A 26190-nucleotide genomic window follows, 5' to 3' on the forward strand; every position below is an offset into this window, starting at 1 on the left:
CAGTGACATACTTTTTTGTCGGTGAAATTCGCCAGAATAAAATACGCCAGAATTTCGGTCAGGTACGTCCACCAATCAAAATTATGTAATTAAATAAAAATCGTAGTTCGTTTCAGTGCTAGCTATTCCCATAACCTTAGATTTTTTGCGATTTCATCTTTCCTTTAGCCTTACATTACGGTGATCATGGAGTGTTAGGGTGCTTTAATCCCACTAGGTAGATCTTGGCCCTTATGACTTCGTGGAGGAGTCAATGTGGCCCGCGGACTAAAAAGTTTGGAGACCCCTGCTTTAGACAATAGTCGAGTCCATGCCACCTGATATCCCTTTAAAGGAAGAGCTAGCTCCAGGAAATGACTTGCCCTACCCTAAAAAGTTTGGAGACCCCTGCTTGCGACAATAGTCGAGTCCATGCCACCTGATATCCCTTTAAAGGAAGAGCTAGCTCCAGGAAATGACTTGCTCTACCCTACTTGGAGATCGCTCAATCGTCTTAGGGTGGGCGTTCCTCTTTGCAATACATGCGAAAATCTTATGGAGATAAATCCTGCGAGTGACACGGCCCACCTGCTAATTTGCCCTCAACTTGAACAACCCTGTACAACTCAGGACCTGGTCGAGGGAAACAACAAGTCCATCGGAGTTGCTACCTTCTGGAAATGCGACCGGACACGGAAATGAATGAATTAATTAATGCGTGCTCACGGGCGCCCTACACGATATTAAGCAGGTGTACCAGTTTATTTGGCTCTTCAGTATAGAATAAATGTTTATGACTAAACCAAAAATCTTCCAGCAAAGTAGTTTTAATACACTGTAATCTATGAAGTACAGACAAGCACCAAGTACATACGATTCCATTTGTAGGCAACGTGAAAATCTGAAGCCCATGAACTAGTATCGAATGTGAGAACGGTGCGAGGGCCGGCTGGTGTCCCTGGAGAAGCGGCAAGGCAGGGCAGGTGTGTGGCCGAACCTCGCACACGTGGCACGTGACACTGCGCAGCAGCTGCTGAGTCTCGCTGACGGCTGCCAAACTCGCGCCGCGGCCTTCCAGCCAGCTGCTGCCGCTGCTCTGCTGAGGCGCTCAGTGGCTGCCGCCATATTCCATAGGTGTCTGCCAGCACTTGTCTGCAAGGCAGCAAGAAAACTGTGAACTGTGTCATGTGTTGACTAAATGCGTAGCCTATAGAGCAAATTTCACATAAGTATACATTTAAATCCGTTTCTAAGAAGCAGGAGCACACACACACACACACACACACACACACACACACACACAAGAAAAACACAAACACTTGAGACAACTTTACACTTCACCCCATTTCTGTTTCTCTGACCACTTTTGTTATCTGCTACCAGTCAATGTCTTTCAGGTGTAACCCAATCGGATTGAATTGTGAATTGTGTCATGTGTTGACCAAATGCGTAGCCTATATATTTCGTTCAACGACACATTTAAATCCGTTTCTAAGAAGCAGACACACACACACACACACACACACACACACACACAAACACAAACACTTGAGACACCTTTACACTTCACCCCATTTCTGTCTCCCTGACCACTTTTGCTCTTTGTCACCAATCAATGTCTTTCAGGTGTAACCCAATCGGATTGAATAGTGAATTGTGTCATGTGTTGACTAAATGACTCTGTTTCTAAGAAGCAGGCACACAAGCTCACACACACACACACACACACACACATTGAGACACCTTTACACTTTACCCCATTTCTGACTCTCTTACCACTTCTGCTCTTTGCTATCAGTCAATGTCTTTCAGGGCCGGCCGAAGTGGCCGTGCGGTTAAAGGCGCTGCAGTCTGAAACCGCGAGACCGCTACGGTCGCAGGTTCGAATCCTGCCTCGGGCATGGATGTTTGTGATGTCCTTAGGTTAGATAGGTTTAACTAGTTCTAAGTTCTAGGGGACTAATGTCCTCAGCAGTTGAGTCCCATAGTGCTCAGAGCCATTTGAACCATTTGTCTTTCAGGTGTAACCCAATCTAGTTAAACCTGTGAGTTCACTATTAACTCCGGTCATATGTCAAGGAGGGCGCATCGACACTGACCGACCGTCGTGTTATCCTCTTCCAGTGGCGTCATTGCTTGCAGTATGGAGGGGTGTGCGTCTTGCACAACGCCCTCCTGGCCGTTGTCAGTGTTTGTAACGTGAATCGGTAGTGTTCGAACAAGTAACTTCTCAGCTGGCATCACGAGACTGAGTGTACTCCTTTCCACTTCCACCAAGGAAAATTTCCTTGCAGTACCGGGAATCGAACCTGGGTGCTTTGCAACATAGTCAGCCACGTTAGCCACTGAGCTATGGAGGTGGACAGTCCACTATCAAGAAACTCTTTTTAATACGTCATATTAATAAACGCTTATAGCAGTGAACCATTTACAACAATAGACATTATCATTAATTTTTGTGTGGAATATGTAAGAAAAATTTTCGTTTAGGAGTTAAGTTGTGTTGTGTAACGTGGAAGTTATTTATTGTCTTTGTAGTACTGAAATATCCTTGCAGTTTGTCTTATTTTTTGATACTTGTAATATCGGTTTTGAAGCTGTGTATGTTGAACATGTGGAAGTTGTTTCATTGGGATGTCATATGAAAAATAAATCAACAAAATTCGCAGATATGCTACAAGTTTCGACAAAAATCCATATACTTTTATCTGCATATATTACATTGCCATTTTGCCAATTGCTACTCAGTAATATCTTCCACAGATACACGTTTCTGGAAAGTGGACGTCGCAATGAAGATCCTTACCTAACAACAAAAAGCTCCAATGCGTAGTTGTGACGTCGAAATGTACTTGGAAATGATAAAAATGCTATGCAAGGGAAAGGTGAAATTTATTATTTCGTTTTCCATTAAAATTCTGATCATTGCTGTTCTAGTGAATCATAACGTGAGTAATAGTGAAAGAAAAAGAAAGAGAGGAAACACTAAGACTTTGAGGCCATTACAGAAGCAGCACAAACTATATGAATGGCGAAGAAACTCGGCTTGCACTTACTTACGGAACCATCCTATATTCACCTAATTCGAGATGGCCGGCCTGAAGTTTCACATTAATTCAAGTGGTATGCAATTTTTTCCCGAAAGTATTTGTGTATATTGTAGATTTATTTGAAGGTGAAACGTCGAAAATAAAGATAATAATAGAATTTTTTGAAATGGTTTGGTGCAGAAGAATTCTGTTGATTAGTTGGAGATATTGGGTAGCTAAAGAAGAGAGACTGAGTCAGATCGGGTAGACAACATATTTATAGCCCGACTTGACTAAAAGAAGTTATAAGTCGATGGGGCACATCTTGACAAAAACGTTCTGGGTGAAAAGTTAGTGGTCCCGGCGGAGGTTCGAGTCCTCCCTCGGGCATGGGTGTGTGTGTTTGTCCTTAGGATAATTTAGGTTAAGTAGTGTGTAAGCTTAGGGACTGATGACCTTAGCAATTAAGTTCCATAAGATTTCACACACAATTGAACATTTTTGAAAAGTTAGTTAGTATTAGTGAAAGAGACATCTGTCGGTTCTACAACTGGCCACCTCCTAACCACCCCTCCTCTGAGGGCGGGGTTGACTTTGTAGTCTTTCCCATTCGTGGTAGATGGCACTATAATCGACGAATATCGAGTACACCTATCATTGCAATTAAGAACCAACGCATCTGATTCTACATTTCATTTACAATGTAAATGTAAACGCTTTTGTTCTAACGGTCGATATTTATGTTGAAAATTTAGTTTAGTGTTGCAAATTTTCTTGTACAGTACAGTATGGTTAGCCGTTTCATTGTCTGATTAGAAACTACGTTTAAAGGAAACAGTGGCGTGGTTGTAATTGTTTTCTATTTCCATCGGGATGCTTAATTTCGGTGAGCTCCCTTGCCTGTCACCATTGTGGTGTTTGATTTCGTCGAGTCCAATTGCCTCTTACCATAGTTGTAATTCACAATGCTTTTAAGTTGTGTAAATGTATTCCACACACGAATTAATGAATATATCGAAATGGAAGGTCGTCAGCCGGCCGAAGTGGCCGCGCGGTTCTGGCGCTGCAGTCTGGAACCGCGAGACCGCTACGGTCGCAGGTTCGAATCCTGCCTCGGGCATGGACGTGTGTGATGTCCTTAGGTTAGTTAGGTTTAACTAGTTCTAAGTTCTAGGGGACTAATGACCTCAGCAGTTGAGTCCCATAGTGCTCAGTGCCATTTGAACCATTTTTGAAGGTCGTCAGCTGAGCATTTATTGTGAATTACAATTATGGGGAGTGGCAAGGATATTCACCGAAATCAAGCATGCCGATGGTGAGAGGCAAGGGGATTTGTCGATATGAAGCATACCGATGGGAACCGAAAACTATTACACCCACGTCATTGTTCCCGGCTCACGCTGCTCTTAGCTTCTAGCCAGACACTGAAGCGACTAAGCAACTTGTGCTGTGCAGTCAGATTTGCAACATTAAACTAAATTTGTAACATAAATATCAACCGTTAGAACTCAAAGGTTTTACATTACATCGTAAATGAAACGTAGAATCAAATGCGTCGGTTCAAAAATGTTCAAACGTGTTTGAAATCTTATGGGACTTAACTGCTAATGTCATCAGTCCCTAAGCTTATACACTACATAACCTAAATTAGCCTAAGGACAAACACACGCACACACCCATGCCCAAGGGAGGACTCGAACCTCTGCCAGGACCAGCAGTGCGTCGGTTCTTAACTGCAAAAAACAGGCACACTTGATATTTGTCAATTAGAGCGTTATTTACCACGACTTGGTTCTAAGCCATTAATAAATAGTCAAATTTGCCTGCACAGCACAAATTGGCTAGCCGCTTCAATGGGACTTAACATAAGAGGTCATAAGTCCCCTAGACTTAGAACTACGTAAACCTAACTAACCTAACGGCCACACGAGCGTTTTTTTCACGCGCGTTTCTGCCGGCGTTCACGCTGACATTATAGACCACTGCGTGTTGAATGGGGCTGGCCACACGAGGCGTTTTCGCACGCCGCGGGCTCGCAAACTTCGGTGTTTTCGCTGAGCGAACGCTCTCGGGTGCATTCGTTCTGCGTGTTTTTCACGCTGGGCGCTGGCCACACGGGCGGGAGACACGCTGCGGCGGAGTCCGGAACCTCAGCCCTTTCCTCCGACGCTTACCGACAATTACCGAACTGAAATCGTAGCGATGCCAACATATGCAACAATGCGTGGAGCGGTATTATTTCAATAATAAAGAACATATGCAGTCTAACAATGCGTGGTGCGATATTATAAAAAGTAGGTATTTCATAATGAAGTAGCCACACATGTCTTAATTTTGGTTTTATAACATGTCAAATGCATGATAAATGTACGTGGTTTGTAAGCCAAAGTACGAGATTTTAATTGTTTATGTACGAGGAAAACCCTGCTCGGCAGCTCGCTGTTCAGTTTACGGACAGACTTTGCCGTCCTCGCTTCGTTGTAATTGTAGCAGTCTTCTTGTATTTTATAAAGTGAAATCATTATCATGGAAGTGCAGAAACATCCATGGCTGTACAATACAAGGGATCCGGAATACAAAATTAGAGAAAGAAAAAGAGAATCATGGCGAGCAGTTACAGCGGCCGTTCTGGGAGAAAAATAGGATGGAATGGATAACAAGCAAAAATCTTGTTTAATGTATTTCCGCTCATAGTTGATACTAAACTGCGCACAGTAGATGATGTCAACAGCTTGCACCAAAGCACTACTGGCGATTCGCTGGGCTTCACGCCGCGTGAGAGAGGCGGCCATGTGGCCGCGCGTGTTGCGTGAATTCTGGCAGAAACGCGCGCAGAAAAAACGCTCGTGTGGCCCTAGCCTAAAGTCGGCGTGAACGCCGGCAGAAACGCGCGTGAAAAAAACGCTCGTGTGGCCGTAGCCTAAGGACATCACACACATCCATGCCCGAGGCAGGATTCGAACCTGCGACCGTAGCAGCAGCGCGGTTCCGGACTGAGTGGGAAACAATGGTTTGAGTAAACCGTGGGTATGTTTTGCGTAGAATCTGAATACGAAATAAAAGTCTGTGGGGGGGAGGGGGGGTCCTATTTGAAAACACAAAGTTTACTCCGCCCACGCAGGAGGATTGGTTATGAGGTGGGCAGCTGTAGCACAGACAGATGTCCACTTTACTAATTTTAACTTTTAGCTATAACACTATTTTCATAGGATGCGTCGTTTTCGAGATATTTAGATGTCTCAAGTTAGAATAAAATGCTGTATATTCCTGATTTTTTTGCCGTAATATCAGTTCTTACGTCAATTATTATATCAAGGAATAGTTGGTGTGGTGATGGAGGGAAGTGGTGGTATAAAAACTGAAGACACCGAGGCTTCGTTACAGTAAACAGAATGAAGTGGATGTAGGTTGCAATAGCTGCAGGGATGAAGAGGCTTGCACAGCACAGATTATAATGGAGAACTGCTTCAGCAAGTTTCGGACTGAAGACGACGAAGACGACGACGACGTCGACAACAACTCCGACGACGATGACGACGACGACGACAGCAACAGCGGAGATTCCGGACCATTCACACCTTATTTAAAGGTAACCGATTGACTAGCAGGAAGTAAAAATTTCAGACGCAACACACATAAACTTAAGCTTCAGCTATTACAGAAGAGCCGGCCGAAGTGGCCGTGCGGTTGAAGGCGCTGCAATCTGGAACCGCAAGACCGCTACGGTCGCAGGTTCGAATCCTGCCTCGGGCATGGATGTTTGTGATGTCCTTAGGTTAGTTAGGTTTAACTAGTTCTAAGTTCTAGGGGACTAACGACCTCAGCAGTTGAGTCCCATAGTGCTCAGAGCCATTTTTTTTATTACAGAAGAACAGTTAACAAATTGGTAAATAAAGAAAATTTAATGTGTGTTGCGTGTAGTATCTTGTAGACTCAAAGAATCCCAGAGTCATCGACATCGTTGGGTGAAATCGCACACTTACCTTCTTTCGTGCAGTAATGTCTCATTACGGGATTTGCCTGGTGTTCGCAACAGGCGAATTAAAAAGGAGTTTAAAACACTGATATTTCTGGCGATCTCTACACGAACAAAATGAGCTTACCGGATTTTGGAAATGCCAGTAACTAACAACCACTTAATCGAGGTACACCGTGTTGTATTTTTCTCCGTCCACGATTGTCATTGAGAGATATGGGTATTAAGAATGTTAGCAAACGTGTGAACCGACAAGATTCGTAACTCCAAGAAAGGAAATCAGCTGGGAAGAAGGTATGAGTAGTGATCATGGTACGCCCATACTAATTTCGCCTCTCTGTAGTTACCTGAAGTAGTTCACTGGAAATACTGTAATGATTAGGCTATACCTCTCTAAAATTGAGATAGTAACATTCATTTCTTGGAAAAAAAGAGAGTAAGAGAAATGAAGAAGCCTTTGAACGAAGCAATCATTGTGATGAAGGCCTTGTACGCCGAAAACCTGTTAACGAAATGAATTAATATTGTAGCACATCCACAATTTTGTACTTGTCATGTATCATTGATGTAGCACATCCACAATTTTGTACTTCTCATATATCATTGATACATCACACACACATGTTATAAAAATGTGCGTGCGTGTGTGTGTGTGTTTTTGTTTGGTTGTTACAGATCTATTCCTGGAGGGATTTCAACCAAAGTTGGTACACATGTCCTTCACTTTGAGGCAGCAAACGCAATGGGGATAAGGACCACCTACCTAACACAGTCGTAAACACTGAGATACATGGAAAACTGCCGCATCATGCTTGTCGTTTAAATTTGTTGCTCCTATGCTACTATCGCTACTCGCAACATGCACTGAGGTGACAAGAGTTATGGAATACCTCCTAATATCTCGTCGGAGCTCCTTTTGCCTTACGTAGTGCAGCAACTCGACTTGGCTTGGACTCAAGTCGTTGGAATAATGAGCCGCCCATAACTGCGAAAGTGTTGCTTGTGCAAGAATTTGTGCACGAACTGACCTCTCGGTTACATCCCATAAATGTTCGATCTAGTGGCCAAATTGTTCTCTCGAAATTTCGAGCCGCGCGGGATTAGCCGAGCGGTCTGGGGCGCTGCAGTAGTGGACTGTGCGGCTGGTCCCGGCGGAGGTTCGAGTCCTCCTTCGGGCATGGGCGTGTGTGTTCGTCCTTCGGATAATTTAGGTTAAGTAGTGTGTAAGCTTAGGGACTGAGGACCTTAGCAGTTAAGTCCCATAAGATTTCACACACATCTGAACATCTGAACGAAATTTCGAGAACATTCTTCAAAGCAGTCGAGAACCTTTGTGGTCCGGTGACATGGTGCGTTGTTATCTACAAAAACTCCATCGTTGTTTGGGAACATGAAGCCCATGAACGGCTGCAAAAAAAAAAATTGTCTCAAGTAGTGGAACGTAACCATTTATACTTAGTGTTCCACGTATAAACGCAGCCCACACGATGACGGAGATACCACCAGCTTCCATAGTGCCTTGTTAACAGCTTAGGTCCGTGGTTTCCTGAGGTCTGTGCCACACTCGAACCGTACCATCAGGTCTTACCAACGCAAATCGGGACTCACCTGACTAGGCCACGGTTTTCCAGTCGTATAGGGTCCACACGATCCGGTCACGAGCTCAGGATGTCGTGCAGTTAGAAAAGGCACTCGCATTAGTCGTCTGCTGCCATAGCCCTTTAACACCAAATTTCGCCGTACTGTTCTAACGGATACGTTCGTCGTACATCCTATAGTGATTTCTGCGGTTATTTCACGCAGCGTTGCTTGTCTGTTAATACTCACGACACTTCGCAAACGCCGCTATTGTCGCTCCTTCAGTGAAAGCCGTCGACCACAGCGTTATCCGTGGTATTCTGGGCACACTATTGACGCTGTAGACCTGGGGACACTGGATTCCCTAATAATTTCCGAAATGGAGTGTCCCACGCGTCTAGCTCCAAATACCATCCCGCGTTCAAAACTGTTAATTCCCGTAATGCGGCCACGATCACTTCGGAAACCTTCTCCTGTGAATTACACGTGTACAAATAACAGCTCCGCCAATGCATTGCCGTTTTACAGTTTGTGTACGCGATCTGCATATCAATAGCCCATGACTTTGTCCCCTGAGTGTATTTCACTACATACTAGCAGTATCCATTTACGCTGCTGAATGTACCTAGACACATATATCACTATACAATTCATATCTGACGTCATAAAAAACGAGAAGGGCGAAAACTGCTGCATCATGCATGAAGTTTTAATACATTTATTCTTCACTGAAGCTACAAAGAAACTGGCATAGGGACGCATATTAGAATATAGAGATACGTAAACAGGAAGAATACGGCGCTGCGGTCGGCAACGTTTACATAAGACAAGTGTCTGGCGCAGTTGTTATATCGGTTACTGCTGCTACAGTGGCAGGTTATCAAGATTTAAGTGATTTTGAACGTGGTGTTACAGTCGGCGCACGAGTTAGGGGACACAGCATCTCCGAGGCAGCGACGAAGTAAGGACTTTCCCGTACGAGCATTTCACCAGTGTATCACGAATAACAGGAATCCGCTAAAACATCAAATCTCCGACATCGCTGCGGTCGGAAAAAAGATCCTGCAAAAGTGGGACCAACGGTGACTGAAGAGAATCGTTCAATGTGACAGAAGTGCGACCCTTCCACAAATTGCTGCAGATTTCAGTGCTGGGCCATCAACAAGTGTCAGCGTGCGAACCATTCAACGAAACATCATCGATATGGGCTTTCGGAGCCGAAGGCCCACTCGTGTACCCTTGATGACTGCACGACACAAAGCTTTACGTCTCGCATGGACCCGTCAACACCGACTTTGGGCTGTTAATGACTGGAAACATGTTGCCTGGTCGAACGAGTCTCGTCTCAGATTGTATCGAGCGGATGGACGTGTATGGGTATGGAGACAGCGTCACGAATCCAATGACCCTGCATGTCAGGAGGGGACTGTTCAAGATGGTGGAGGCTCTGTAATAGTGCGGTGCGTGTACATTTGGAGTGATATGGTGCCACTGATACGTCTAGACACGATTCTGACTGGTTAGACGTACGTAAGCATCCTGTCTGATCACCTGCATCCATTCATGTCCGTTACGCATTCCGACAGACTTGGGCAATTCCAACAGGACAATGCGTCGCCCCACACATTCAGAATTGCTACCGACTGGCTCCACTAACACTCTTCTGAGTTCAAACACTTCCAATGGCCACCAAACTCTCCAGACATGATCATTATTGAGCATATCTTGGATGCCTTCCAACGTGCTGTTCAGAAGGGGTCTCCACCCCCTCGCACTCTTACGGATTTATGGACAACCCTGCAGGATTCACGGTGTCAATTCCCTCCAGCACTATTTCAGACATCAGTCGAGTCCATGCCACGTCGTGTTGCGGCACCTCTGCGTGCTCGCGGGGGCCCTACACGATATTAAGCAGGTGTACCACTTTCTTTTGGTCTTCAATGTATATTACTAAGACGCTCTCATAGTCGAGTCAGTTTAAAATCGCTGGCACATGACAGGGCTTTTAACAGCTTTCAAGTTGAGAGGCACAAATCGTTGTAGGCGAGAACAGAAGTCGTCTATGGAGCTTGAGGAGGCGTTGCCATAAAGACGTTCACAAAAGAGCGTCGTAGACTCACGAAGCAGCTGATCCCAGCGCACAGAAACTGTCTATTATCATGTTTGTTAGCTTGGATACTGTACTTACACATTTGCACGTTATGCATACTTCTTTGTACGACCGTTTTATAATTTCAAAGGTTTTTTCACGAATACGTGGAAATGAATTTTTTTTGCATACTTCACTACAAACACAGACCTTTTTTTGTTATTGTTTCTAATAGAAAATTGGCAAAATGAATATGCGGGCAATGTCGGATTCGTCAGCTAGTACTGTATAAAGAGTGGGGAGTAGGCGTGCAGACGTAGAGCTGTGAGAAGCGGCCGCTTATGCCAGCCGCGGAGTCGGCGACCTCTGCAGTGTGCAGTGCGAGACCACCTGCGGACGGCCGCTGGTCACTGACCTGTTCGCGTGACGTCATGGCGCGAGGATGCTGCCTCCGCCAGCGGCGGGTCATCTGGCGAGGGGCGCTCAGCCGTGCCCGCGCGTGGCCAGCGGGCTTACTCTGGTTGTCTACAGCGCGAGCCACTTGCTGTTTACAGCTATAAAATGCTACGCCGAATATATTGCATTGTCTGCAGTGTCGGAAAGAGGTAGGAGAGTGAGTAGCATTGGAGCTCCTTGTGGCTAACGTAGTCCCCTTTTAAAACGGCCACTCACGTTTCTTACGCCTTTCCTAATACACATACGCAGTTAATATTTAAGATGCGTACACTTTTTGTTTGATGTAATTTTTTATTTCGACTCAGAGTTCGCTGGAAGTGTCTTGGATTTTGTCTGAAAAATGAAAAAAGGAAAAAAGAGAGCCAGTCACGTTTCCTCCCACAGCTATGCGAGTGAAGTAAGACATTATGCAGGGTGTATCAAGAAGAATCATCCGATTTTAAAAACCATAACTACTATGTTATCTGCCGCCCGCTGTGGCCGAGCGGTTCTAGGCGCTTCAGTCCGGAACCGCGCTGCTGCTACGGTCGCAGGTTCGAATCCTGTCTCGGGCATGGATGTATGTGATGTCCATAGGTTAGTTAAGTTTAAGTAGTTCTAAGTCTAGGGGACTGATGACCTCAGATGTTAAGCCCCAAAGTGTTTAGAGCTATTTGATTTTACTATGTTACCTGAGATACACTCCTGGAAATTGAAATAAGAACACCGTGAATTCATTGTCCCAGGAAGGGGAAACTTTATTGACACATTCCTGGGGTCAGATACATCACATGATCACACTGACAGAACCACAGGCACATAGACACAGGCAACAGAGCATGCACAATGTCGGCACTAGTACAGTGTATATCCACCTTTCGCAGCAATGCAGGCTGCTATTCTCCCATGGAGACGATCGTAGAGATGCTGGATGTAGTCCTGTGGAACGGCTTGCCATGCCATTTCCACCTGGCGCCTCAGTTGGACCAGCGTTCGTGCTGGACGTGCAGACCGCGTGAGACGACGCTTCATCCAGTCCCAAACATGCTCAATGGGGGACAGATCCGGAGATCTTGCTGGCCAGGGTAGTTGACTTACACCTTCTAGAGCACGTTGGGTGGCACGGGATACATGCGGACGTGCATTGTCCTGTTGGAACAGCAAGTTCCCTTGCCGGTCTAGGAATGGTAGAACGATGGGTTCGATGACGGTTTGGATGTACCGTGCACTATTCAGTGTCCCCTCGACGATCACCAGTGGTGTACGGCCAGTGTAGGAGATCGCTCCCCACACCATGATGCCGGGTGTTGGCCCTGTGTGCCTCGGTCGTATGCAGTCCTGATTGTGGCGCTCACCTGCACGGCGCCAAACACGCATACGACCATCATTGGCACCAAGGCAGAAGCGACTCTCATCGCTGAAGACGACACGTCTCCATTCGTCCCTCCATTCACGCCTGTCGCGACACCACTGGAGGCGGGCTGCACGACGTTGGGGCGTGAGCGGAAGACGGCCTAACGGTGTGCGGGACCGTAGCCCAGCTTCATGGAGACGGTTGCGAATGGTCCTCGCCGATACCCCAGGAGCAACAGTGTCCCTAATTTGCTGGGAAGTGGCGGTGCGGTCCCCTACGGCACTGCGTAGGATCCTACGGTCTTGGCGTGCATCCGTGCGTCGCTGCGGTCCGGTCCCAGGTCGATGGGCACGTGCACCTTCCGCCGACCACTGGCGACAACATCGATGTACTGTGGAGACCTCACGCCCCACGTGTTGAGCAATTCGGCGGTACGTCCACCCGGCCTCCCGCATGCCCACTATACGCCCTCGCTCAAAGTCCGTCAACTGCACATACGGTTCACGTCCACGCTGTCGCGGCATGCTACCAGTGTTAAAGACTGCGATGGAGCTCCGTATGCCACGGCAAACTGGCTGACACTGACGGCGGCGGTGCACAAATGCTGCGCAGCTAGCGCCATTCGACGGCCAACACCGCGGGTCCTGGTGTGTCCGCTGTGCCGTGCGTGTGATCATTGCTTGTACAGCCCTCTCGCAGTGTCCGGAGCAAGTATGGTGGGTCTGACACACCGGTGTCAATGTGTTCTTTTTTCCATTTCCAGGAGTGTATGTGCATGAACAACGTACTGCTGGAAAGAGCAAATTCTCGCGTTTTACATGGTGCCCGCTAGGTAGCAGCAGTGTGCACCCACTCCAGTTCTAGTAAAATTGGTGTCGGGACAACAGAAAGCGTTTTGTGTTCTACGTTTTAGGCAATGGAGGTCGGTAATAATTGTTCAACGTGACCTTCGTGCTAGGTATGTTGTAAATCCTCCTAATGCGCAGAGCATTAGACGATGGCATGAACAATTTCGAGAAACAGGTTGTTTGTATAAAGGCAAATCGCCGGGCCGTCCCCGAGTGTCTGCCACAAACGTCGAAAGCATACGCCATCGTTTCACAAGGAGTCCGCAGAAATCTGTTCGCCGTGCAGCTCGACAGCTCGTCGTGCCCCCGATGTCCGTCTGGCGTGTGCTGCGGCGACGTTTACACATGAAACACACAAAATTCAGTTACTGCAAGCTCTTCGTGAAGGTGATAAACAATAACGTATAGAGTTCTATAATTTCGTTCTTGGTAAAATGGAGGATGACAGTTTTCTTCCGCGCTCAGTGTTCAGTGACGAGGCAACATTCCATTTACATGCGAAGGTGAACCGTCATAATGTGAAAATATTGGGTAAGGAACAACCACATGAAGTTGTACAACATGAGAGGGCTCTCCAAAATTTAATGTGTTTTGTGCACTTTCACAGGAAAAGGTGCATGGTCCATTTTTCTCTGCCGAAAACAGTCTTACAGGAAGCACATACCTCGATAAGGTTGAGAACTTTTTTTCGCATGGCTGGAAACTGATTCGAATGACTTCATTTATCAGCAGGATGGGACATATGGAAGTTCAGGAATTTTTAAATCAAAGGATTACTGAACAATTGATCGGTCACACTGGACCAAATGATTCAGCTCTACATTGTTATTGTTGTTGTCTTTCGTCCTGAGACTGGTTTGATGCAGCTCCCCACGCAACCCTATACTGTGCAACCCTATACTGTGCAAGCTTCTTCATCTCCCAGTACCTACTGAAACCTACATCCTTCCGAATCTGCTTAGTGTATTCATCTCTTGGTCTCCCTCTACGATTTTTACCCTCCACGCTGCCCTCCAATGCTAAAATTATGACCCCTTGATGCCTCAAAACATGTCCTACCAACCGGTCCCTTCTTCTTGTCAAGTAGTGCCACAAACTCCTCTTCTCCCCAATTATATTCAATACCTCCTCATTAGTTATGTGATCTACACATCTAATATTCAGCATTCTTCTGTAGCACCACATTTCGAAAGCTTCTATTCTCTTCTTGTCTGAACTATTTATCGTCCATGTTTCACTTCCATACATGGCTACACATCATACAAATACTTTCAGAAACGACTTCCTGACACTTAAATCTATACTCGATGTTAACAAATTTCTCTTCTTCAGAAACGCTTTCCTTGCCATTGCCAGTCTACATTTTATATCCTCTCTACTTCGACCATCATCAGTTATTTTGCTCCCCAAATAGCAAAACTCCTTTACTACTTTAAGTGTCTCATTTCCTAATCTAATTCCCTCATCATCACCCGAATTAATTCGACTACATTCCATTATCCTCGTTTTGCTTTTGTTGATGTTCATCTTATATCCTCCTTTCAAGACACTGTCCATTCCTTTCAACTGCTCTTGCAAGTCCTTTGCTGTCTCTGGCAGAATTACAATGTCATCGGAAAACCTCAAAGTTTTTGTTTCTTCTCCATGGATTTTAATACCTACTCCGAATTTTTCTTTTGTTTCTTTACTGCTTGCTCAATATACAGATTAAATAACATCGGGGTTAGGCTAAAACCCTGTCTCACTCCCTTCCCAACCACTGCTTCCCTTTCATGCCCCTCGGCTCTTATAACTGCCATCTGATTTCTATGCAAATTGTAAATAGCCTTTCGCTCCCTGTATTTTACCCTTGCCACCATTAGAATTTGAAAGAGGGTATTCCAGTCAACATTATCAAAAGCTTTCTCTAAGTCTACAAATGCTAGAAACGTAGGTTTGCCTTTCCTTAATCTTTATTCTAAGATAAGTCGTAAGGTCAGTATTGCCTCTCGTGTTCCAATATTTCTACGGAATCCAAACTGATCTTCCCCGAGGTCGGCTTCTACCAGTTTTTCCATTCGTCTGTAAAGAATTCGCGTTAGTATTTTGCAGCTGTGATTTATTAAACTGATAGTTCGGTAATTTTCACATCTGTCAACACCTGCTTTCTTTGGGATTGGAATTATTATATTCTTCTTGAAGTCTGAGGGTATTTCGCCTGTCTCATACATCTTGCTCACCAGATGGTAGAGATTTGTCAGGACTGGCTCTCCCAAGGCCGTCAGTAGTTCTAATGGAATGTTGTCTACTCCCGGGGCCTTGTTTCGACTCATTTCTTTCAGTGCTCTGTCAAACTCTTCACGCAGTATCGTATTTCCCATTTCATCTTCCTCTACATCGTCTTCCATTTCCATAATATTGTCATCAAGTACATCGCCCTTGTATAGACCCTCTATATACTCCTTCCACCTTTTTGCTTTCCCTTCTTTGCTTAGAACTGGGTTCCCATCTGAGCTCTTGATATTCATGCAAGTGGTTCTCTTTTCTCCAAAGGTCTCTTTAACTTTCCTGTAGGCAGTATCTATCTTACCCCTAGTGATATGCGCCTCTACATCCCTACATTTGTCCTCTAGCCATCCCTGCTTAGCCATTTTGGACTTCCCGTCGATCTCATTTTCGAGACGTTTGTATTCCTTTTTTCCTGCTTCATTTAAGGCATTTTTCTATTTTCTCCTTTCATCAATTAAATTCAATATATCTTCTGTTACCCAAGGATTTCTACTAGCCCTCGTCTTTTTACCTACTTGATCCTCTGCTGCCTTCACTACTTCATCCCTCAGAGCTACCCATTGTTCTTGTACTGTACTTCTTTCCCCCATTCCTGTCAATTGTTCCCTTATGCTCTTCCTGAAGCTGTGTACAACCTCTGGTTCTTTCAGTTTATCCAGATCCCATCTCCTTAAATTCCCACCTTTTTGCAGTTTCTTCAGTTTCAATCTACAGTTCATAACCAATAGATTGTGGTTAGAGTGCACCTCTGCCCCTGAAAATGTCTTACAATTTAAAACCTGGTTCCTAAATCTCTGTCTTACCATTAGATAATCTATCTGATGCCTTCTAGTATCTCAAGGATTCTTCCATGTATACAACCTTCTTTCATGATTCTTGAACCAAGTGTTAGCTATGATTAAGTTATTCTCTGTGCAAAATTCTACCAGACAGCTTCCTCTTTCATTTCTTACCCCCAATCCATATTCACCTACTATGTTTCCTTCTCTCCCTTTTCCTACTCTCGAATTCCAGTCACCCATGACTATTAAATTTTCGTATCCCTTCACTACCTGAATAATTTCTTTAATCTCATCATATATTTCATCAATTTCTTCATCATCTGCAGAGCTAGTTGGCATATAAACTTGAACTACTGTAGTAGGCGTGGGCTTGGTGTCTATCTTGGCCACAATAATGCGTTCACTATGCTGTTTGTAGTAGCTTACCCGCACACCTATTTTTTTTATTCATTATTAAACCTACTCCTGCATTACCCCTATTTGATTTTGTGTTTATAACCCTGTATTCACCTGACCAAAAGTCTTGTTACTCCTGCCACCGAATTTCACTAATTCCCATTATATCTAACTTTAACCTATCCATTTCCCTTTTTAAATTTTCTAACCTACCTGTCCGATTAAGGGATCTGACATTCCACTCTCCGATCCGTAGAACGCCAGTTTTCTTTCTCCTGATAACGACGTCGTCCTGAGTAGTCCCCGCCCGGAGATCCGAATAGGGGACTATTTTACCTCCGGAATATTTTGCCCAAGAGGACGCCATCATCATTTAACCATACAGTAAACAACAATGAATGAACTGAGACATCGCATAACGCAGCCGTGGAAGCTGTAACTCAAGACATGCTCGCTGCAGTGTGGGAATAATTTGAATACTGCACTGAATTCGTGCATCTCAAGGAGGGCATATTGAACACCTTTGAAAAGTTATGAAAAAAAACTTTTTGAGTTTCCCTTTCATAAAAAAACAAAATTCCTTGTATATGTTTGTTAGTTTCAGACATGCCAAATCGGATGATTGTTTTTTATACACCCTGTACTTCTATTTGGGAGGAGAGGGATTTGAAAGTACATAGATTCCCACTGATTTTGACTTTTCGCAAATTACCTACGAGTATATAAATCGCATAAAGATGTTGGAGCCAATTCCATGAACTTCCCATTCTTCTCCGATCGGACTAGCGCGTCGACTATAATGATATCTATGTTTCCTTTGCCCCTTCCTACCTTAGTTAGCGTGCGCTCGCCCTTGCACAGAGTGGCTCTAATACGTTTTAAAATGCAGGAAGTAACTGCTTCATAAATGCTTGCTTGCAGCAGCGAATAAAAAGTCATCTGCCACTATCCGTCTGTGAGTCTCACAAAAATTTGAGTAATGGGAACAACACTCATGCGTCCCGTTGCTGTAATGGTTAGAGTTTTTGAGTGTCTCTTTATGCCTTTTCTAACGTGGAAGACTAAGCCACAATCATAATCTCCCTCTCTTCTCCTTACCGAGAAAATTGCTGCCAAATATTTTACCATGTTTTTTACTGTTTTGAGATTTCCGGTTTGACTGGTCGTCATTTGTTATGAAATCTGTAGGTCTTTCTTTGACCCCATTCAAATTCAGCAACTGTGCAACGTGGTAGGTCGACGAAGCAATATAATTGTATTTTTTGCCTGTCACCATGTTGTGCTGTTCTCTTATCAGTTAGTATGTCCTGGTAATCATCAAACAACGCGAATGTGCAGTTTGGTGATGACTCCTTGATAGTTCCATCAAACACCAATAAATCAAAACAACAATGAAACAGCGCCACACTCCCTGAGTATAATTCTCCTCTCAAAGGGTGAAATTTTGGCCGAGCGGTTCTAGGCGCTTCAGTCGGGAACCGCGCGACCGCTACGGTCGCAGGTTCGAATCCTGCCGCGGGCATGGATGTGTGTGATGTCCTTAGGTTGGTTAGGTTTAAGTAGTTCTAAGTTCTAGGGGACTGATGACCTTAGATGTTAAGTCCCATAGTGCTCAGAGCCATTTGAACCATTTTTTTTCAAAGGGTGAAATTTAAGAATCTAGTTATACTGTTTATTCAAGAAGTGTTGTGATGAGTTCGAGAGTTTACATACGTGTTGAATGTGTAGTTTACTCAGCAGCAGACACAACGAACTGCTCATATCTGTCACTGGCAAACAAAGGATTGCTTGCGATTCATAGTACTCTCACCAGCATAAGACAAGAGAGCAAGAAGTCGTTATTAGGATCTCTAGAAAAAAGTAGTGATCAATAAGCGGCAAACAGCAAAATACGTTACAGTTTTTATGGAGAATCAAAAATTTTTATCAGTTCGGTGTGTCAGAATGGGTATGACAGCCTATTCGCTTTTGGGTGAGGGTATTCCGCCAGAGGCAAACGATACACAAAGACTCAAGTAATTCTTGTTTCAGTGAAAGCATATTACACAAAGTAGTGGAAGAATAACTGACTTGGGTAGAGAACTTTCTCGACTGCTTCGTTTGTATTTTGAGACGAAATAAACAGCCTTGGCCACTAGAGCTAACAAACTTATTTTAGCTCACTCCAGCAGGTCTTGGACACATTGTAGTTCCCCTGAGAGTCCTTCCAAAACCATTTAGGACACTTGCGGCGTTTTCTATGCCATACATAACTCCTTAACATTTTACTCAAGTGCTCTGGAATTCCATCGTGAGAAACCTCTCTGCAGCTTACTCGGTGACGTGTATTAACATGCTTCAGTCATGAGCAATCAGGGACGACGCCCTGGGATTGAACCGGCTTCTCCGTTTTAAGTGGCACTGCCTCAAGGGTATTTATTTTCCTTTGTTCTGAGGGAGGAATAGAGAAACGAACATTCATGATCCAGAACGGGAGCAAAGAAGGTTACTGTTTAACTTCCCGTCGACAGCGAGCATGTTAGAGGAAGAGCAAAAGTTCAGATAAGGGGAAGGTCAAGGAAAGAAAACGGCCATGGCCATTCAGAGGAACCATCTCGGTATTGTCTTAATCGATACAGGGAAATCCGGAAAACTTAAACCTGGAAGATCGGTCGGGGATTTGACATGTCATCCTCCCTAATGTTCCAGAACCCCGCGTCTCAATTCTATTGAATTAAAATGGTAGAGACAAGGTAGCAACCTAATGACTATATGCCCTTATGGTTTTGCCAGCTCGACGATTTCGCATCTGGGGAATCGTGGTTTATGGACGTTTATAAGTTTATTAATCTCCACCTTTTTAAGGTTATCACTTATTTCGATGTTTGTGACGCTGAAGGCAGTCAGTCATCTCCTCCTTTCGCTTTCCTATGATACGCCTCTTTTGCATCTATATACATACTGCACAAGCCACCATAAAGTGCATGGCGAAGGGTATCTTGTACAGCTTCTAGTTAATCCTTTTCTTGTACCACTCGCAAATGGAACGAGGTAAGGTCTATATGTCTCCGTGCGACCCCTAAAGTCTCTTATTACGTCGTCCCGATCTTAGCGGAATGTACGTTGGTGGAAATAGAATAGTTATGCAGTCTGCAACAAGAGATTAGAGATTAGATTAGATTAGTATTTGTTCCATAGATCATGAATACGACACTTCGTAATGATGTGGAACGTGTCAGGTTGGGAGAATTATCAAGATCAACTGAAGACATGCGCGGAAAAACGGGCAAACCCTCAAATGTAAACGCTTAGAGATAAGTGTTGCCATCTGTTGCTTTTCTCGGTAACTATCAAAATTGACATTGGTCTCACCCCTAAATGTCCTAATGTGATGTTTAGGGGTGAGACGAATATCAATTTTGATAATTCCCGTACCCAGCAGCAGACGGCAACATTTAACTCTAAGTTTTTACAATTGTGGATTAGCCCGTTTTTCGCGCCATTTGTTCAATTGTTGATTGTGTAGGCACGAAAGGAGCAACCTATTTCCCTCGACTGATCTCATACGGCAATCCCCAAGCCAAGAGAGCGACGACGAACATTTCCATTGAAAAGCATTTAACGATCTTGCTTCTGACATAGTTCAGTATCGCCCAACGCTCAATAAACAATAATAATAACAGATAAAGAATTAACTTCGCAACTGTAAAGAAAGAAAACAACAAAAATCCCAGTGCGCAGCGAACAATCCTACTGGTCAGCACGCATCCTGAAATTGCAGCACAGTGTAAGCAGGATGTGCTGTAGTAAAGCCGGGTGGTCGCTGCGGCCACAGGCCACGTGGGATTGGCTGGACGCATCCCTTACTGTACTTGTAAGCCTCTTCACACTATTACCTTTATAGCTCTCAATCCTAAAGCAATTCTCAACAGACTATAGTGAGCCGTAATTTTTGCCGTTTGAAATTGTTTGACGTTTCGTCATGTTGCTTTTTGATTGTAGAAGTCATACATATGTCTACTGTTTACTATATTTATAAAAAAACGGCTCTGAGCACTATGTGATGTGTCGGCTGCTGAGCCAACACCTTGTAGATAGAGGGACCGAAATGCACGCTATCTAACGCAGACGGGCGTGAAGTCTGGAACATGAAAACTTATGAATGAATAAGAAGAAAAGTACTTAAAGGAGTTTTACTTAACTTTTAATGATCCTTGGAATACATCTTAGTAAGCTAGGCACTGATACAATTGAGTCTCTCCAGATATGAATTAACTGCGCCTTGCTAGGTCGTAGCTATGGACTAAACTGAAGGCTATTCTATCTGTCTATCTCTCGGCAAATGAGAGCAAGAATGAGCACGTCCTATCGCTAGCTATGTTGTCCGTACAACTGGGGCGAGGTCTTGTCCGTATCTTGTGACCTGCCCTGTGGTGGCGCCAGGTTTGCGATTCCACAGTGGCGACACGCGGGTCCGACATGTACTACAGGACCGCGGCCGATTTGAGTTACCACCTAGCAAGTGTGGTGTCTAGCGGTGACATCACACTATGGGACTCAAAATCTGTGGTCATAAGTCCCCTAGAACTTAGAACTACTTAAACCTAACCTAAGGACATCACACACATCCATGCCCGAGGCAGGATTCGAACCTGCGACCGTAGCGGTCACGCGGTTCCTGACTGAAGCGCCTTTAACCGCACGGCCACACCGGCCGGCTACTATATTTATATTTTCGATTTCTGTTTGTTCTATTCTTCCACCATTCCTCGCCGGGGCATTCAGTTTTGAGTGCTGATACGCAAGCAGCAACCGCGAAATACGTCATTATACATTTCATTCTTCAGTATCATTCGTATCGTCTTATTAATAAAGTAAATAAAATTTCTGAATTAGTCTGGGATCGTTGTGGGTATTTTGTGAATAAATCCGTCTAGATCTCTTAATAAATTACTTTATTTGTAACGCAATTAGAACTGCTGCTTAGAACTAAGATTTGGTCTGATGATGGCAGTAACCTAAACGACGTTGTAAATAAAGTAATATTTTAAAGGACCTAGAAGGTTTCATTCACAAAATTCTTATCGTCTATCTCGAACTAGTTCCCTTCTTCGACTGCCGTTTGTACAGCGTAGGCAAACTAAAAGTGGCCCGGAAAAGATTTACAATAAGAGCCTTGTAACGAACATCAAAGATGGTGCTGGAAGTCGCCACCGTTGGCGCTGATACAGCACTGTGCCCCATTATCAAACTGTGAGGCACACGTAGCAGCCCTGGTTGACAGAGAGCAGCAGTTTTCACTGTTCTGGTGTAGTTCTTCCAGTATTTGAGGACTGTTTAGTACACTTGATCCTTCAATTTGCCCGACAGGTAAAAACCACCAGGGGAGAGACCGAGCGATCGAAATGGGAGGAGGTTACACTGCCTCTGTTGATTGCCTCTGCTCGCCGAACACTTCGAGCACTCGTGTAAAGGTTTCAAGCCGGTGTGTGCAGTTTTTGCACATACCAGTTAGCTTTAACAGTCTGATGGAAGAATCGTCTTATGGTGCGGACACCAGACACTGCGCACTAAACTTGTCTTGAGATTGTGCAACGGCTCTTCAAAGTCCTGATAACCTGTGGCTTAGTGGCGCATGTTCTATGAGTTCACAGAACATTACCGGCTGAACCAGGCCTCATCTGAAGACATGAAAAACTGAGGATCCAACACTCATGATTCCAATTCGTTCACGAACCACCGGCGGAACTCAATGCGGAAGTTCGTCTGGGCGCTTTATCTCATTCATAACAGTAAATTTGTAAAGATATAGATGTAGGTTCCTTTTGATAATGTTTCGACACTATTAGTTTCAACTTGCACAATAACCAGTGTTGAGATTTCTTTGGACTTTGTTACTGGCTTTACTTCACTCGAGAAATGTTTTCTGGTGTTCGCAGTGCCGGTTTAAGTCAAAACGACACAAGCCGCTGCTGGGGACACCAAGCTGAGAGGTTCACCAGAGGCGCCACAACTCTAAGGGTATTTCCGTAAGAGCTTGCAAAAATTTAACAGGACCTAGAGGTCGCTCCACAGAACAATTTGAGGTAGGGAACCTGGGGTCGGAAAGCCAGCTTAAGGACATAACAGGAATAAAATCACGTTACTGTATACTTATTTATTTACATTAGATACAGTTAATAGCAAGTGCCATCCTTGACACAATGGAAGTGCCATTTTTGCTGTATCTTACAAAATGAGCTGAGACTGACGGCCATCAGCCTCAGTGCAAGCATGACATCGGCGGAAAAGACTCTGACCCGCCCTGACAAATGCCCCTGGTGCGTTTCGAATCACAGCACAGGCAGCTACAATTCTGGCAACTAATTCCAATTCCGTATCCAGTGGGGTTCCATGCACAAGTGACTGGATTAAGGTCAGGTGATCTCACAGGCCATGGAATGGGACCTCCCCATCCAATCCAGCGACCAGGAAATACAGCAATGAGACTGTTGCGGACACCTACACTGAAGTGAGGCGGTGCACCGTCATGTTCTATCCACATCCTCTCACCAACAGCCAAGCTTACGTTCCTCAGTAACTCAGTTGGAACTCTTTGCACGAACCTCAAGTACAGGTGGCCATTCAGACGGCCAGGTAGAAGATTTGGCTCGTCTTACTTGTTTCCTTGCAGGCAATATGGAATGTAAATGTACATAAACAGCACAGTATGTGTAAACGTGTACTAATGTTAGCTGTAAATAAGCTGGAAAACAGTGATGCTAGACAAAGCGGTAGACAAGTTTACTTCCATATTCCCTTAAGCTGGCTTCACCGACCCCAGGTTTCCTATCTCATTTTATTCAGTGGAGCATCCTCTATGTCGTGTTAAATTTGTGCACGCTCTTAGGGAAACACCCGCGTACGGGATAAAACATCCAGTTCGGACTTAGAGAATTTCTGATCGGTAGCGTCAGCCGAGAACCGCTAGTCGTACATCGCGAACCGGGGGCTCAAAGGTGCAACAGTTTTGTCTATATAAGTAATTATTTTATTAAGAAGGCGTCAGTCTTCGTGCAGTCGCTCGAGCAACAGCTTTGGACCGCTCACACAGAAGATGCCACGATATTATAGGAGGAGAAAGCGTACCCGCCTTACAGTGTGTAAAGCAATAGACAATATTGCTACTAATACCGAGAACTATGTAGGTGCACAAGTCATTCTGCTTGGTCCATCAGTGTTCTGTGGTGGAGTTCTTAACTTTACCCTTAGCAACAATGATGTCAATCAGCACGGTAATGGCTGGGTCACCGTTGCTCTAGTACGTGGACCGAAAGTCGATAAAGTTGCAGGGTTAGAAAGTTTTAACAGCCGTGACGTCATTGCTTATCGAACATTTCAGATCGTAGAGGTCTATAATCGAGATATGGATAAATCGTATTACCTGTCGTCGATACCCTTGGTTCTCAGGATCAGGAATCATCGTAAAGTAAATGAATCTGAATCTGTGTCAGTTTGGGTTAACGGTGCTGACACCTGTAAAAAAATTAAACTCGTGGCAAATAGTAGAGGCCGCTCGTGGTGCGCAAGTGCATTTTTTTTAGCGCACATCTCAGTTACTAGCGATAGCTGACACGGGTAAAAAGAGTATAAGGGAAATGGATATGGGGGGCGGGGGAGGGGGTCAAAATACAAGCTCCTTGTGTGGTAAAATTTTCTCGAACCGGCCAGGCATTTGCACAGTTTTCGAAAGTAACGGTTTATATTCCCTTCAGAGCCCGTTTTGCGCCATTCTGAAACTATGTTTTACACTGCAGACTTCGCTGGAGGTTTTGCCAAAACACTTGCAGTTTTAAACTGTTGAGTGAAGAGTTCCGCACACTTTTTCCTGGAATTGTGCTTCGCATAATACTCGGCAATGAAGCCGTGCGGTTCTATTGTGAGTACCATTTTGTGTTGCATTCAAATGTTCACGAAACACGTCTGCTTCTCTCGTTTGCTCAAACGTAATGATACAGCGAAGTACTCGATACAGAGAATACGGGAATCGCGGATCTGTAGAAATGTGATATTAACCGACTGTTGCGTCGAAATGGTAGTTTTCTACGTTTTTGTGATGGGCAGTTCTCCTGTTCATTATCATGGGTCAGTTCCGCGCCAATCTTATAAACATTTTCCTGGCCAGTTTTATTTACCCACCCTGTAGAAGGATTTTCCACAGGCTTGCTTAAAAAGGGTCCTCAACCCGAAGGCTGATTAGAAAACTGCGACCTCTTACGAGGCCGGATACTATTGGAAGTTGCCTTCCTCAGGTCTCTGAACTGACTTGCCCATACAGTTATGAGGAGACGTGCAATTTAATGTGAACCCTGAACCACGGTGCAACTCGCAATTTTTCTGATTAATGAATCATTGCCAGAGATAAAAGAAATAAAACCCAGAATTAGGGCTCAATTCCGACCGGCACGCGCTGGAACGGCGTACCGGCACCTCCATTGCAATTTTTTTTAACACACTGGAACAAATTGGCACCGGAGATTTAGGATCGTAGAAGTCTATTAAATCCCAACGTAACATTAACTTGCTGCTACGCCGGCTCCTGTGAACGTGGCAATTGGGTGACCAACGTAATGCGATGGGCATGAGCATGGAGCTAGATACGCTCTAACTAGCATGACATGTTAGTTAATGAAATATTTCAATCAGAAAATTTAAGTTTCCAGAAAATTCACTGTGGGCTTTTCTAAACCGTAGGAATACAAGTGTACACCCCAAACATCCGCTTCACCGTGCAGCTACAATGCCACAGTCTGAACGTTGCGGGTGGCAGATGTTGATAACAAGACGTCATAGTCAGGAAGACGACTTTACTGTCTTGTATCGCTATGCATCGAGCAGAACTAGGGAGCAAAGCGACTCTGCACGGGCACAGGCGGTAGCACATGTTTACATTAAATCTTGTGATTTTATTGTTTTGGTTATAAGAAATTGTTTTAGAAACCTGAATTCCAAAAAAGTATTTTGTAGTAAGTGATTGCTCGTTGTAAGTTTTATCATAAGTTTTCAGAAATCGAAACTTGTGATTTTTATGTCTGGGTAAGGGGCTAGGGAGGGGGAGAGGGCGTTGTATGGTTGAAGAGGTGCGTTCCGGCACCAAAAATGTTGGAAAATAATAACTGCCCAGGATTCATCGAGTATTTGTCCCCTGCTCTTTGGAATTATATTCTGATACTTACCTACTTATCAACCAAGCCCTTGAATTATTAGCAAAATATTGTTTCATATTTTTCTGCAGACTTCTTTATTATTTCTCTACAGCACCACATATCAAGTGCTGCGTTTTCCGACTGTTTCATTTTCACGCAGACATTATTACTGCGTCAGTGTCTGACGCATATATCTTTTACACGAGTAACCTATTTCTAGCTGCAATACATTTATGTATTTTGGACATGTATAAACATAACAGGGAATTACCCTATTACGCGACTGTGTCTG

This window comes from Schistocerca nitens, chromosome 6 (genome assembly GCF_023898315.1).
Source record: "Schistocerca nitens isolate TAMUIC-IGC-003100 chromosome 6, iqSchNite1.1, whole genome shotgun sequence".
NCBI lineage: Eukaryota > Metazoa > Arthropoda > Insecta > Orthoptera > Acrididae > Schistocerca > Schistocerca nitens.